This window comes from Erythrolamprus reginae, chromosome 1 (genome assembly GCF_031021105.1).
Source record: "Erythrolamprus reginae isolate rEryReg1 chromosome 1, rEryReg1.hap1, whole genome shotgun sequence".
In the NCBI taxonomy this organism is placed as follows: Eukaryota; Metazoa; Chordata; class Lepidosauria; order Squamata; family Dipsadidae; genus Erythrolamprus; species Erythrolamprus reginae.
The window spans coordinates 84,490,400-84,506,358 of record NC_091950.1 but is presented as its reverse complement, the minus strand read 5'-3'; positions in this window follow the sequence as shown (position 1 = coordinate 84,506,358).

Here is a 15,959-nt window from a genome sequence, read left to right as displayed (position 1 = left end):
CTTGGATAGAATGATGCTCCATAGAAAAGACCCTTTCTTATCATCCCACCACTCCTAATTGATGGGACCCCTAATATACCCAATCTTCCTTTCCTGGTGAGCTAGGTGGATACACCTACATATATGCAAACCAACTTGCTAATTTCATTGTAAATATGGAAAGTCATAATTTAATACATCAGCCTTCCCCAATCGGACGAATTTCACTTACGTTGGTTCACAAAATATGTAACGTTTTATCTACACAATTTTAATTGTGATGGCTAGGTTTAATGAAAACTGCAGTGAAATATATCACCACTGAGTGGTCAAGTTGTAAATATACTGCTCAAAAAAATAAAGGGAACACTCAAAGAACACATCCTAGATCTGAATGAATGAAATATTCTCATTGAATACTTTGTTCTGTACAAAGTTGAATGTACACAACAACATATGAAATTGATTGACAATCAGTGTTGCTTCCTAAGTGGACAGCTTGATTTCACACAAGTTTGATTTACTTGGAGTTATATTGTGTGGTTTAAGTGTTCCCTTTATTTTTTCGTCAGTGTATATCTTTTCATTTTTATAAAAATAATGTAAAATCCTGGGAACTAGGAACTTCAGAAATTTATGTTGATAAAGTAAAAATAGATATATTGACAAGATTTGTTTTACTGCCTTGTACGTGGCACAAAGCAGAACCGATTTTATTCAAGGTGAAAATTATACACGTGATATATATGAAAGGAAGAAAATTGTCTTATGATTTGCTGGTGTCATTAATAATAAATTGAAAAGTAAAAATGGGGTAAAGTCAAGATGTTTATGGATACAATTGTGTCATTTCAAGGTTACTCATTAAATAGACTTCCTCTCTGGCTGTTGGTAAAGTTGGAAATATTATTTGAAAGATGGAATATTTGGCAGTAATAAAGTCCTTTGAAAACAACAACACAGCAAGTAGTCAAAGAACACAAGAATGTGAAATATAGGGCACTCGGTAGAATATTTAAGCTAAAGGAAAGTGTAAGGGTATTTCCCGAGTGGGAAGAATATTGTGTTTATAAATTTCCTTCCTTAAAAAATGATAAAAACTCCCTAAAACATATATAAAAGATTATATTTACTGGCAAAAGTGTCATGCTTTTTATGGTATACAGAGCGCATCAATCAGCAGTTACTGAAATGCGTTGAGTACAGTGGTACCTCTACCTACAAACGCCTCTACTTACGAACAAGGTCAAGATTTTTTTGTCTCTTCTCAAGTACCATTTTCCACTAACAAACCCGAGCCTCTGAAACTGTAACTGGAAAAGGCAGGGAGAAGCCTCCGCGGGGCCTCTCTAGGAATCTCCTGGGAGGAAACAGGGCTGGAAAAGACGGTGAGAGGCCTCCATGGGGCCTCTCTAGGAATCTCCTGGGAGGAAACAGGGCCGGAAAAGACAGTGAGAAGCCTCCATGGGGCCTCTCTAGGAATCTCCTGGGAGGAAACAGGCCTCCACCCTCCCTGTGGTTTCCCCAATCACACGCATTATTTGCTTTTACATTGATTCCTATGGGAAAAATTGCTTCTTCTTACAAACTTTTCTACTTAAGAACCTGGTCACGGAACGAATTTAGTTCGTAAGTAGAGGTTCCACTGTATTGGGGAACATCAGAAACTGGTAATACTTCTCTCAATTTCATTGGAATAAGGATTAGAGTGGGATTTACAGAATGGTTCAATCTACCTAAGAACGCCTCTACATAAGAACTTTTCCAAATAAGAACCAGGTTTTCAAGATTTTTTTGCCTCTACGTAAGAACCATTTTCTACTTAAGAACCCGAGCCCGGAAAAATTTCCCAGGAAATTTGAGAAAAATGAGAATGGCACGAAGGCTCGGCCAGTTTCCTGCCATTCCCCCTCTAATCCCGGCCATCTGGGCTGCCAGAGGAGCCCTTTGATGATGCTTAAGGAGGCTTTGGCAGTCCAGAGCGAACTAAGCATTTTCCTTTCTCTGGGTGCTTGGACAGGGAATAAACCTGTGCCAGCACCCAGAGAAAAGAAACGCTCCCTTTGTTCTGGGCAGCCGTGGAGTCACCACAGTGAAGGAAAGGCTCCGGCTACAAAGCGAGCGAGCAAGAGGAGAGGGGAGTCCTTCAGCATGGGAAGCAAGAGGCAGCAGGTAACAGCAGCAACAGCCAGTGTATGGGAGGCAATGTATGGGAGGCAGCCTCGCGCCGGGTGTATTGGAGTGCATGCTCCTCCTCGCCTCCTAATGGATTTTCATGCATTATTTGCTTTTACATTGATTCCTATGCGAAAATTTGCTTCTACTTAAGAACGTTTTTACTTAAGAACCTGGTCACGGAACGAATTAAGTTCTTAAGTAGAGGTGCCACTGTATTTCTTTATTTTACCTAGAAGTTTTTTCTCTTTTTTGTCAGAGGTTACAAGCAGTCTTTCTTGAAATTTGGCAAATGTTGACCACTTTTGGGCAGACTTATTTTTCCATAAGACTGAATGACAAAGCTAAGTTGTAATGTGCGGTGTCCTCAGCTTCTAGGAGTTTACTACCTCTCAAATGCTAAAAAGAACAGCAAATATCTGCTCTCAGTTGTGGCCCAGTTTAGCAGACATCAGGCAATAAACAGATGGTGTTTTAATGGCCTCCTTCATATTGTTCAATAAGCAGCAACAGAAAATGCTGAATCAGAGTCAGTAGGCTCCAATATAAGTTGCTGGAGGACTCAGAGTGACCAGGAAATTACTATTGAACTTCTGATTAAGTCTTTCCCTTAAACATCTGGTTAGGAACAAATATTTATAAATAGAAGCCTGGAGTTTGAACTATAAAAAATGTTTAGTTTGGTCCTAAGGAGCTCTTATGTTTGTATGAGACACCAGTGATCAAATCTGTGGCATCTGATTTTGTGCTGAGACACGTCCTCTTGCAACACTCATTGCTCATTGCTGTGTTTATTAAAATGTGTTTGATTCCAATTCCTTCTGGCACATCTGTATTCAGCATTTCATGCGAGCCCCCCCCCCCCCGGGTCTCTCATTTCTATTCATTCTTCCTGTTCTAGAAAGCACTGTTCTTCCAATTTATTGAAGAGTTTATTTGTGTATGCCAAAAAAATACAACCATGCTGGCATAACATAGCCCTGCCTCTTTTGGAGAAATGTGTAATGTTACAATATACTTTGGAAACAAATGGAAGTCGCACTACAATAGCACACCGCTCATTTTGTTGTTTACTCCTCTTGTGCTTCCTCCCAACTGGGATATCTCCAACTGGAGTTAATTAAACCGTAGTTAGATAGACTTATACCCCATCTTTTTCTATTCTGGCAAGTTTCAAGGTGGCTGAATATTTAAAAAGGAACAAGAGGAATTGTTCTGTCGGGCTCTCTGGTAGACTCCTCCCAAAAATTCACAGGTACAAATTTCAGACACACACACGTTTGAAAATTCAAAACAATGTTCTTTATAATGAAAATTCACTTAACCTAAGCCCTCTTTTGGTATAGCCAAGAGCACTCGTCTCCAAACAAACTGGTAATTTGTACAAGTCCCTTATCAGTTCTGTGATACTTAGCTTGCAGCTGTGAGGTAATTCACAGTCCTTCTTCTTTCACAAAGTGAAACACACTTTGCCCTGGTTTAGTTTCAAAATGGGGGGAAAATCATCACACAAAAGGTCAAAGTCAGTAAAGCAGTCACAAAACACAAGGATCAGATAATCCTCCACAATGGCCAAACTCACAGGCTGCTATTTATAGCAGCCTCACTAATTACCACAGCCCCACCCAACCACAGGTGGCCTCATTTTCTTTGATAATAATCTCTCAGTTGTTGTTGCCTATGCATCGCTCTCCTCATGCGTGGCTGTATCATTAACTCTTGTTCTGAATCCAAAGAGGAGCTAGATAATTGATCTCCTTCTAAGCTGTCTGTCATACTCTCCTCCTCCCTGTCACCCATATCTTCTTGGTCAGAGGAGCCTTCATCAGCAGATTCCACGGTGGTGGGGGGGAGCAAAACAGGCCCGCAGCATGTGGATGTCTCCCCCACATCCACAGTCCTTGGGGCAGGAGCTGGGCCAGAGCTAACCACAACAGGAATTAAAAATGTAAAAACATAGATCAAATTAACATGAAAATAGGCACAAAATTCACTTAATAATTACAGGTTTGGTGAAAATCCTGTGCCTTTAAGTGGTTCCTAATTGCTGAAAGTAACATGTTTATTTTAAGGACTCTGTCTTAAGCATTCCTAGACTTAGTCCACACATAGACAATATGATGCTCTTCAAATGTTTGGACTGTCGGTTGCAATATGCCTAGCCAGCTGTAAGGACTGTGGGAGTTGTAATATGAAACATCCAGAAAATACCAAATTGCCTGCTCCTCCTCTAGTCTCATGTGAAAGGTTTTTGTATGTTGCATTGCTTTTACGTCTTGATGTTTCTAAGGCACCCCCTTCTGCTTTTTAAAAGGTATTCTTTTAATTAAAGAAAGTGGTGTTGCAAAAAAACCCCGTCTCTAACATTACTATCATTTTCAAGAAAGCTTCTGGGTCCTACAGATTATTGTAACACTCTCTAGGCACACAAGTCCACTCCACAGGAGGCCTGTCATCAATTCCCACACTGCTGAAAGCCCAGACACCCTGGGCAGGCCATGTGGCTAGGATGCCAGACCACTGCATCCCTAAACAGCTCCTCTATGGTGAGCTGTCTAAAGGAAAGCGATTGCACAGGGGACCAAGGAAGCAATACAAAGACACATTAAAAGCCTCCTTCAAGTCCATCGATATCGACACCACCTCCTGGGAAACCCTGGCACAAGATCGACCAACAGGGCGCATGCTGATCCACCAAGGCTGCCAGACATCTGAGGATAGAAGAACAATTGTTGCAGAAGAGAAGCGAGCACTCCACAAAGCCAGAGCTGCAAATGCCGTGACAATGGTGTCCACACATGTCTGTCCAATGTGTGGCAGAACATTTTGTGCCTGTATGGGCCTTACCAGTCACCTGCAGACACATGTTAGATGTCAAGGTCCTCCTCAAACATGCCTTCTGCCGCACAAATCCCAGCGACCGGTTAGGTCCCACAGAGTTGGCCTTCTCCGGGTCCCGTCGATGAAACAATGTCGTCTGGCGGGACCCAGGGGAAGAGCCTTCTCTGTGGCAGCCTCGATCCTCTGAAATCAACTCCCCCCAGAGATTAGGACTGCCCCCACCCTCCTTGCCTTTCGCAAACTCCTCAAAAACCACCTCTGTCGTCAGGCATGGGGAAATTGATTCCCCTGGGCCGTTTCCGTTTATGTATGGTCTGTATGATTGTTTTTTATATTAAAGATTTTAAATTGATTTAATGTATTGGATTTGTACTGTTTCTTGTTGTGAGCTGCTCCGAGTCTTTGGAGAGGGGAGGCATACAAATCTAATTAATGATGATGATGATGATGATGATGATGATGATGATGATGATGGATGAACGTCATCATTGATACACTCTCTACAGGGGGCTGCTCCTGAAGAGCATTTGGAACCTTCAAATGGTGCAGAATGTGGCTTCTATGTGATCTGCATTGGGTACTATTGTGTTTCTAGGTACAATTCAAGGTGATGGTTGTCACTTTTAAAGCCCTACATGGCTTGGGACTGGGTTACCTGAGGGATTGCTCTTTTCTGCAAGAGTTTCTACTTGTCCAGTCCAATCTAGCAGAATGGGCATGCTGCAAATTCTGTAAACCAGAGGGTTGGTTTGCAGTGGCTCCTGCTCTATGGAGCACCTTCCCTTTTGAGATTAGAATGGCCCCAATCCAGTGGATATTGAATACGATAGGGATCTTGTTTCTGGCCCTTCTGGTGAAGTATTTTGGCTGCTCTGTATGTTTATTTTGGATGTTGTTGTTTTGTATTGTTTTAAAACAATTTTAGTGTTTTAATTGCAATCTATTCCTTGAATTGTAAGCTGCCCAGAGGCATTGACTGAAATGGGCAGCTACAGAAATGGAATAAATGTATAAGCCTTTTTAAAAATAAAATAAAATTGGTAGATGGTTCACTTTTTAAAAAGTATTTGTGCTAGGCCATATTTACCTTAACAGCCATATTATTAATTAGCAAGCTTCTTTTAGCAATTATTTTGTGTGCAGCATCTGTTTATTTACTTACTTCTTTAAAGGACAGGTTTATTTACAAAAACATAATTAGCAGGGAAGACTAAAGCAGAGATATCCTGAGTCCTATAAAGAATGAATATTATTGCATACATTCCCATCTTTCTTTTAGAAGTAAGCAATGTTATATAAAGCATGGGGAAAGAGTGAACATAGTGAGCAAAAGCAATGAAAGGCAGAAGACAAAAGAAATTCTACCTACATCAATGCTTAAGCCAGGTATTTAAAACAAGCAGATAGAAACATAGAACCATAGAAGACTGATGGCAGAAAAAGACCTCATGGTCCATCTAGTCTGCCCTTATACTATTTTCTGTATTTTATCTTAGGATGGATATATGTTTATCCCAGGCATGTTTAAATTCAGTTACTGTGGATTTATCTACCATGTCTGCTGGAAGTTTGTTCCAAGGATCTACTACTCTTTCAGTAAAATAATATTTTCTCATGTTGCTTTTGATCTTTCCCCCAACTAACCTCAGATTGTGTCCCCTTGTTCTTGTGTTCACTTTCCTATTAAAAACACTTCCCTCCTGGACCTTATTTAACCCTTTAATATATTTAAATGTTTCGATCATGTCCCCCCTTTTCCTTCTGCCCTCCAGACTATACAGATTGAGTTCATTAAGTCTTTCCTGATACGTTTTATGCTTAAGACCTTCCATCATTCTTGTAGCCCGTCTTTGGACTCATTCAATTTTGTCAATATCTTTTTGTAGGTGAGGTCTCCAGAACTGAACACAGTATTCCAAATGTGGTCTCACCAGTGGATAGTTTTTTAGACAATGATCTATCAACAATCTCATTTATTCCTGGGTCTCCAAATGGCTCAATAACTATTTTATAGTCCTTTGATTTGTTCCACGCATCCATTTATCTAACAAAATAACTTTTTTGTCCAATTACATGTATTTAGAATACTATGTAGCTCTGGTCAATACTCATGCATGCTGTTTTAATTATCATTTTTATTAGAGTGTAACATGTAACCATCACTATTCACCATTTAATGTGCACCTACAATAACCTAGATCAGTGATGGCGAACCTATGGCACGGGTGCCACAAGTTGCACATGAAGCCATATCTACTGGCATGCCCTAGCTCAGCTCCAATGTGCATGTGTGTGCCAGTCAGCTGATTTTTGGCTCACACAGAGCCTCTGTGATGGCATTTTTGGCTTCCAGAGAGCCTCCGGTGAGATGGGGGAGGACATTTTTAACCTCCCCTGGCACCAGGGAAGCCTTTGGAGCCTGGAGAGGGTGAAAACCCGAGCCTACTGGCCCCACCAGAAGTTAGGAAACAGTCCATTGAGGGCCTCCGGGAGGGGGAGAAGCTGTTTTCACCCTCCCCAGGCACTGAATTACGGGTGTGAGGTTTGCCATCACTGATCTAGATGATTCTGATTCTTAATTTATGCCATAAGGTTTAGCTCTTTTATTTATTATCACTTCATTTATCTCAAATTTTTTCTCTAAGTTTCAAAAACACACTACTACTCATTCATGCATGCGTATATACATGTATTTCTAAATTCCAAATAACAAACTGTCACATGCTATAACTATCACTAGATGGGCCTTTGAATATTTACCTACAATGCCAATTATGGTTTGGTCAACTGATGCTTTCATAAAACTCTTGATCAAGTATTTGCAACCTTAGTTACTTCTGTACATGCAGCATTCCCTGCTAATTTTAGGGACATAAGACCAGTAGATTTTGGCAAATTTAAATCAGTATGCCATTATGCAACCAGATTTACCCAAACATGGTCATTCAGTAGTCTAAGGACTACTGTGTGTGTCTTAATAACATTATTACAGTCTTACAATACACGAGTATCGGTCTCTATATTATATTAGAAATGTAATTTTATTGGTGTGGTTGCAAAGAAAGCTGAAATCTGTTTACCAAGTAGCAATTATACATAAAAGTCTGAATAGAGTCTCTGGAGAGGGGCGGCATACAAATCTAATAAATTATTATTATTATTATTATTATTATTATTATTATTATTATTATTATTATTATGTCAGTACAACACAGCAAACGAGATCACTATGCTGGATTTCATATTTCATCACCAGTCAAGCGCTTCCCAAGCACCTAGGACTGCGTGATGTAGCTGCAAATTATCTTTGCCGATCCCAGTAAAGCGGCCTTTTGCAATTAACAGATGGAGATTTTGTCAATTCCGATGGTTTTCAAATGTCCGCTGAGATTCTTTGGCACTGCATCCAGCGTGCCAAGTACCACTGGGACCACTTTCACTAGCTTATGCCAGAGTCATTGCAGCTCGGTTTTTAGATCTTTGTATTTCACTAATTTCTCTAGCTGCTTCTCCTCAATTCTGCTGTCTCCTGGAATTGTGATGTCGATGATCCATACTTTCTTTTTCTCCACGATCACAATGTCTGGTGTGTTATGCTTCCGAATTCGGTCAGTCTGAAGTCGGAAGTCCCATAGTAGTTTTGTTTGCTCATTTTCAACCACTTTTTCGGGCTTATGATCCCACCAGTTCTTTGCCACTGGTAAATGGTAGTTCCGGCACAGGTTCCAGTGGATCATCTGTGTCACAGCATCATGTCTATGCTTGTAGTCAGTCTGTGCGATCTTTTTGCAGCAGCTGAGTATGTGATCGATTGTTTCATCTGTTTCTTTACAGAGTCTGCAATTTGGATCGTCTGTTGATTTTTCAATTCTGGCTTTGACAGCATTTGTTCTAAGGACCTGTTCTTGTGCCGCCAGTATTAGTCCTTCTGTCTCCTATTATTATTATTATTATTATTATTATTATTATTATTATTATTATTATTATTATTATTAATATTATTATATCTGTGCTTAAACCTTGCACTATTTAATATAAATTTGCATTGATTTCACAAAGATACAGAAGGCATAAAAACTGCTAAAAATATAATGATGAACGAAAACCTCTAAGAATACTAGAAGTCCTCATCTGAAGGATTCTTTGGAGTCATATTGGGTGGGAGGGAAAGTTGGGTCTCAGTTCTTTATGGGGACATGATACAAGAACCAAAGGTCTCTGTCCCTACAAATTGCAGCATTGCTACAGGACTCCAAAGTATACGGACTCTTTCCCAGTGACAGGAAATTCCCATGATTAGGTTTACTGATATCACTTTCTTTGGAAACTGGCAGTTACCATTGCATCATGGCAATGTATATGATGCCCAAACCAAACATAGTGTAAATTAGTCAACAGTCATTTTCCTGGTGAAGAGTATTGTTCCTCTTTTATTCAATGACTTTTTTGTTCTTTTACATCCTGGACCAATCAAAAGCCCTCGTTGTAACTGAGCCTTGAGCGTAGACAATAGCTTATTCCGTCTATTCTGTTAACAGGACTGTAGACACTTTGTCATGTGGAGAGTGGGGGTTGTTTGAAGCAATTTTTCCCACCATTTAGAAAGAGGCAGAATCCTGAGAGGAAAACCCTGTCATAATAATAATCTAGATCCTATTGAAGTCCTTCCACCTCCAGCTTTATAATTTAGGTGGGGCTGGAATGCAATGGGTTCACTAGCTTTTATATTGTTGAAATCTGGAATTATGTATACAGTATATTGGGCCTTTCAGAGGCACACTGGAAAATAAATTGTACTTTCTCTGAGTCTTCTTCATTAATGACTCCCAACAACATCGGTGCAATCTCACCATCTTGTTTCATCCTTATTTACGTACTGTATGACCATATTTGCCCTCTGCCCACGATTTAAGTGTTCTTACTTTGTTTTTACTAGACTACAAACACACAACTATTTGTTTCTTCACAGCAAGGGTAAGCTTTGCAAGGGAGGGAAAACTCTCATTGCAAGAGGTGTGCTGGGATATACTTTATTAGATTATTAGTTATAGTTTATTAGATTTGTATGCCGCCCCTCTCCGAAGACTCGGGGCGGCTCACAGCATAGCAATAATACAATACAAATCTAACAATAAAAAATTAGATCCATTTAAAAGACATTAATAACATAATAAAACCCCTAGCTATGCAATCACACACATTCAACCTAATCTATCATGCAGTAAGGCCAAAAATATAATAAAAAGGGGAAAGATGGTATCCATCGAGGCGATCGCCCTGTTTTTGTTGTAGATTTTTTGCACCTCATACTAATAAAAAAGTAACAAAATGGGGAATTGGATTGGTTGGTGTGTGTGTGTGTGTACAACGAAGGAAGAACTTTTAGTTAGAGGAGGCCTTGATGTTTTTTATAGTATTCATGCCTATATACTTTGTGGTTTGCAGTGAAATGCCTGGATTATCATCGGTGCTGGTATTTTGCTGGTTCAGACCAGTTCAGGCAAACCAGTAATGGCGACTGCAGGTGGACCCACCTACTCATCCAGATATAATGCTGTCCTATTTAGCCACATTTTCGAGGCTGAGCACATGTGCAGAAGGCACACACACAAGTAAAGTGCATGCACAGGAGACTGTGCATATGTCCGGAGGCACGCACTCACATTTGTGAACTGGTAGGAAAAGTGAATACTGCCCCTGATTATGAGTAAAAACATAGCTAAAACAGCTATGGTGATTAAATCATCTCTTTGACATACAGGGTGCGTTCCAAAAGTAATGCAATTGAGTTTTCTGCACCGCTCCTATTGATCGGAGTGGGACTGAAACATTTGGAGTAGGTGGGGGGGATGCTAAGCTTTACGGCAAAACCAGTCTCAGTGCTCTCCAAGCTGTGGAAGTGGCAGGACGTCAGTTATTGTAAACCTCTGCGCGCCGACTGTGTCATGAAAAAAAATTTGAACTTTTGAACTTTTGCAACATATAGAAATTGAACCTGATTATTTGGACAACGTCATCTCTGGTGATGAAGCCTGGGTTTTTGAATATGACCCAGAAACAAAATGCCAAAGTTCTGAGTGGCACATTGACCAGTGCCCCAAGCCGAAAAAGGAAAGAATGAGCAAATCAAAAGTGAAAACAATGCTCATCTTTTTCGACAGTAAGGGAATGGTCCATAAGGAGTTTGTTCCTCAAGGACAGACAATTAATGCTGAGTACAAATGGATGTGCTGGAAAGACTCCAAAAAAGGGTAATCAGGATGAGAAAAGACATCTCCACTACCTGGCAACTCCATCATGCCAACACACCTTGCCACAATGCACTACGAGTCTGTGAGTTCCTGGCCAAACACCAGGTGCCAACGCTGCCCCCCCATAGCCCTGACGTCGCCCCTGAAGACTTCTTTTTGTTCCTTCAGATTAAGGCAGCCCTGAAAGGAACCCGTTTTTTGTCCATAGAAGAGATCCAATCAGCCGTGACGAAGACCTTGTGAGAGGTCCCCAAAGATGCCTTCCAGGGTGCGTACCGGTCATGGCAGAGTTGCTGGAAAAAATGTGTAGAGGCGCAAGGAAAGTACTTTGAAGAATTTTAAGTGTTTGTGCAAATCTGTTCAATAATTACTTTTTTTTAAAAAAAATGCATTACTTTTGGAACGCACCCTGTAGGACAACTGGAGACGAGAAGTCCAGTAAAGCAGTTTGGTGACATTTTCCAAAATTTATGCTTCAGCACTTTGTTACAAAATATAATCTGTCTGAATTTCAGTGTAGTATGAATTATGTTTTTGTAACTTCCTTTGCATTTTGTTTTATTTAATTTGCATTGTCCTCAAGACTTTAATGCGGCTTTTAAAAAATGCAGAACATTCATACCACAATAAAAAAATGCCAAGATCCATTTAAAGATATTCTGTGCTTTGCTGCACCCAGTCAGCCTTGTACTGTCTTCTCAAGGTTGATATACATTGAATATCCCTCATCTCCAAAACCAGATGAGGATTTCAACAGATTCTGACCAGTTCTGGATAACCAGAAGTGGAAATTTTGAGTAGTTTGGAGAACCGATAAATACCACCTCTGACTGGCCCCCATCTATTATTATTATTATTATTATTATTATTATTATTATTATTATTATTATTATTATTATTATTATATTATTTATTAGATTTGTATGCTGCCCCTCTCCGTAGACTCTGTATTCTCTGCCTCGTGAGTCCCAGCTGATCCAGAGGAAATGGGGATTCTGGGTAGGTCAACCATGGATAATCCAAGGGTAAAGTGTTGGGGGTTTGGGGATGACACCATGCTTCGACAACTCGGCTACTGAAGTCATATTTTTTGCAGTCAAGTTAGGAGCAGTTAATATTAAGTTTAAATCTGTTGTGTGCTCTTGTGTTGTTGTGGATGAAGCTGAAGTAGTCGCCGACAGGCAGGACGTTGAAGCATATGATCTTGTGGGCAATACTTAGATCTTGTTTAAGGCGTCTTAGTTCTAGGCTTTCTAGGCCCAGGATTGAAAGTCTAGTCTCGTGGGGTATTCTGTTTCGAGTGGAGGAGTGAAGGGCTCTTCTGATGAAGTATCTTTGGACATTTTCAAGGGTGTTAATGTCAGAAATGCGGTATGGATTCCAAACAGATGAGCTGTATTCGAGGATGGGTCTGGTGAAAGTTTTGTAAGCTCTGGTAAGTAGTGTGAGATTGCCAGAGCAGATTGCTGTTGTATCCTGTAATGGCTACCTTGTAACTCTGTAAATAGTTTGTTCCTCTTTCAGCGCTGTCTGAGCCCAAGCAGGAAGTCGCTCCTGATTGGCTCAGACGCGGCCGGCTCTGGCTTTGGCGGGAACCGCAAATATATAAAAGGAGCGGTTTCTCCAGCCAGAGTCAGTCGGTACTCGCTGAATTGTCACTTTACCTTGCTGAGCTGTCACTTATTCTCTGAGCTGAATAAAAGTACCGATTGCTCCAAACCCTGTCTCTGGGTCTACTTCACTGGCGACGAACGGACGGAAGAAACTTCGCGTGCAACATGGACAAAATCCAGATCGGCCAGGCTCCGGAACTCTTCGATCCCGAGAAATCGACATGGGACGAGTACATGGCCACCTTCGAGATCTTCCTCGAGGCGGCGGGAATGCAGGACGCCGAAGCCGATCGCAGACGGGCTATTTTCCTTAACTACTGCGGCGCAGAAATCCGCAGACTAGCCCAAACTCTCACCGAACCAGAACAAGCAAGAGCCACAGCGTGGGACGTCCTACAACAAAAACTGGCGAGCCACTTCAAGCCGACCAAACCAGCCATGGTTTTTCGGCATCAATTCCACATGATGGTTCAGAGGGAAACCGAGTCGATCAGCCAGTTTACAACGCGGCTGCGAACGGTACTTGCTCAATGCAAGTTTAAAGACCCGGAAGCTCACCTCACCGACGCCCTGGTTTTCGGCATGAAAAGCAACACGGTGAGAAATAAACTCCTCATCGAAGAAGAGCCGACTCTACAAACCGTAATTAAACTGGCGCAAACCGCAGAAGCAGCCGACGCGGCGGCGAGAGAATTGAAAGAGCACGGAAGGCGAGAAATCATTGCGAAAATCGACTCCGCGTCTCCCAGCGCCGTGGAAACAGACAACCCCAGCCAACAAAGTTCCAGCGGAGACAACTGCCTCCTGGTGCAAGACCAGCCGAGACACCTGAGAGCTACTCACCCAGCCCCCTGCGCGGGCTGCCGGGGAAATCACCAGCGCCATCGATGCCCCTTCCGAGACGCTACATGCCGCCGTTGCAACCGGAGAGGCCACATCGCCATCGCATGCAGAGCAACAGCGCCAGAGGACACATTTGCCACACCGCAATACCAGCGACCTCAAAACCAGACCCCCCAAGCGCGAGAAAGGAGACCATTCCGCAACGCGGGTCAAAGGAACTACTCAACCGCTAACCGCGACTACTATAGAGGTAACTCTCAATTTTCCGTGAATAACACGGCAACCAAAAAGGGGGCTAAAATTGTTATATCACTGTTACTCAATAACCAACCGTGCTCAATGGAGCTGGACACGGGCTCTAGATATACCATCATGCCCTGGGAAAAATTTAAACTGTATATGCCTAATGTATCTAAGGCTGACCTAAATCAAACCTCTTTGGTGATTAGAGACTTTCAGGGGGGAGTAATCTCGGTCTTGGGAACAGCAAATGTACCTATCGCATTCAAGAATGTTAAATGTACCCTTCCCATGCTTATTGTAACAGGGGCCAAGCACTCTCTTCTGGGTTTAGCATGGATGGAACCACTGGGGATCGAGATTTCGGGTGTGTGTAATGTAAACTGTTATGATATGCCTAACTTTGTGAAAGAGTTCCCTGAAGTGTTCAGCCCCACACTGGGATTGTATAAGGGGCCCCCTATATCGTTCTCTATTGACCCCAAGGTCCCACCGATCAGACTAAAACCTCGCAGGGTCCCCCTGCCGCTCCTCCCCAAACTAGACATACAGCTGGACAAACTCATTAGCCAAGGTATTTTGGTCCCTGTGGAGCAGGGGCCATGGGAAACTCCCATAGTTACCCCTCTGAAGCCAGATGGCTCTTTAAGAGTTTGCGCTGATTACAAATCGACCCTAAACAAGGCACTCCAACACCACCCCTACCCCATCCCGGTTGTGCAACAACTGCTACACTCCCTGGGGGAGGGGAAAAGGTTCGCAAAGATCGACCTGGCGCAAGCTTACCAGCAACTTCCGGTCGATGAACAAACAGCAAACGCTCAAACAATTGTAACGCACAGGGGGGCTTTCAAATGCACGAGGTTACAGTTTGGGGTAAGCATAGCCCCAGGAATATTCCAGAGCATTATGGAACGCCTATTGTCAGGGGTAAATGGGGCCATTCCATACTTTGATGACATCTTAATTGCAGGGGAAAACCAGGAACAAGTAAACAAAAGAATAAGGGAAGTACTTAAGAGGTTACAGGACAAAGGTTTAAGAATCAAGCCTGATAAATGTGTCTGGGGAACCAACAGTATAGAATTCCTAGGATATAAAATAGATAAGGAAGGTATCCACCCCACAACAGAGAAGCTGAGAGCAATTAGAGAAGCCCCAGAGCCACGAGATAAGAATGAGTTGCAGGCATTTTTGGGCCTCCTTAATTTTTATTCCGTTTTTTTAAAGCAGAAGGCAACAGTAGCAGAGCCTCTCCATCGTTTACTCCAGAAGGAAGCCCGCTGGACATGGGGGAAAACTGAACGTGAAGCTTTTTCTCAAATAAAAAATTTATTAACCTCTAAAAGTGTAGTAGTCCAATATAGTGCTTCACTACCCATTAGGCTCACGTGCGACGCTTCGCCGTACGGCATAGGAGGAGTCCTAGCTCACGTTCTGCCTAATAAGACAGAGGCCCCAATAGCATTTTTTTCTAGAACCATGACCAGCACAGAAAGGAATTATAGCCAGTTAGACAAGGAGGCTCTAGCATTAGTGGCAGGGGTAAAGAAGTTTCACAATTACATTTTTGGAAGAAGCTTTGAGCTAGTCACTGACCACAAACCCTTACTAGGCCTGCTAGCCCCCAACAAGCCCACTCCACCTTTCATGTCTCCAAGACTAATCAGATGGGCTCTTTTCCTCTCAGGGTATCAGTATGAGCTCACCCACAAGGGGGGGAAGGAAATCAATCATGCAGACGGCCTAAGCAGATGCCCCATAGCAGACTTAGTGGAAGACCCTGTTCCTTCCACAGATGTGTTAATGATAGAACTCGAGGAAAACCCACTAACCACAGCAAAAGAGGTAGCTGCACACACGCAGCAAGATCAAATCCTTAAACAAGTGGTGAACTGTGTTCTAAAGGGATGGCAAAATGATGTTGTGAAACCTGAATTGTGTGATTTTAAAAACAAAAGACTTGAATTATCGTATGTAAAAGGTTGTTTACTGTGGGGGGATAGAGTGATCATTC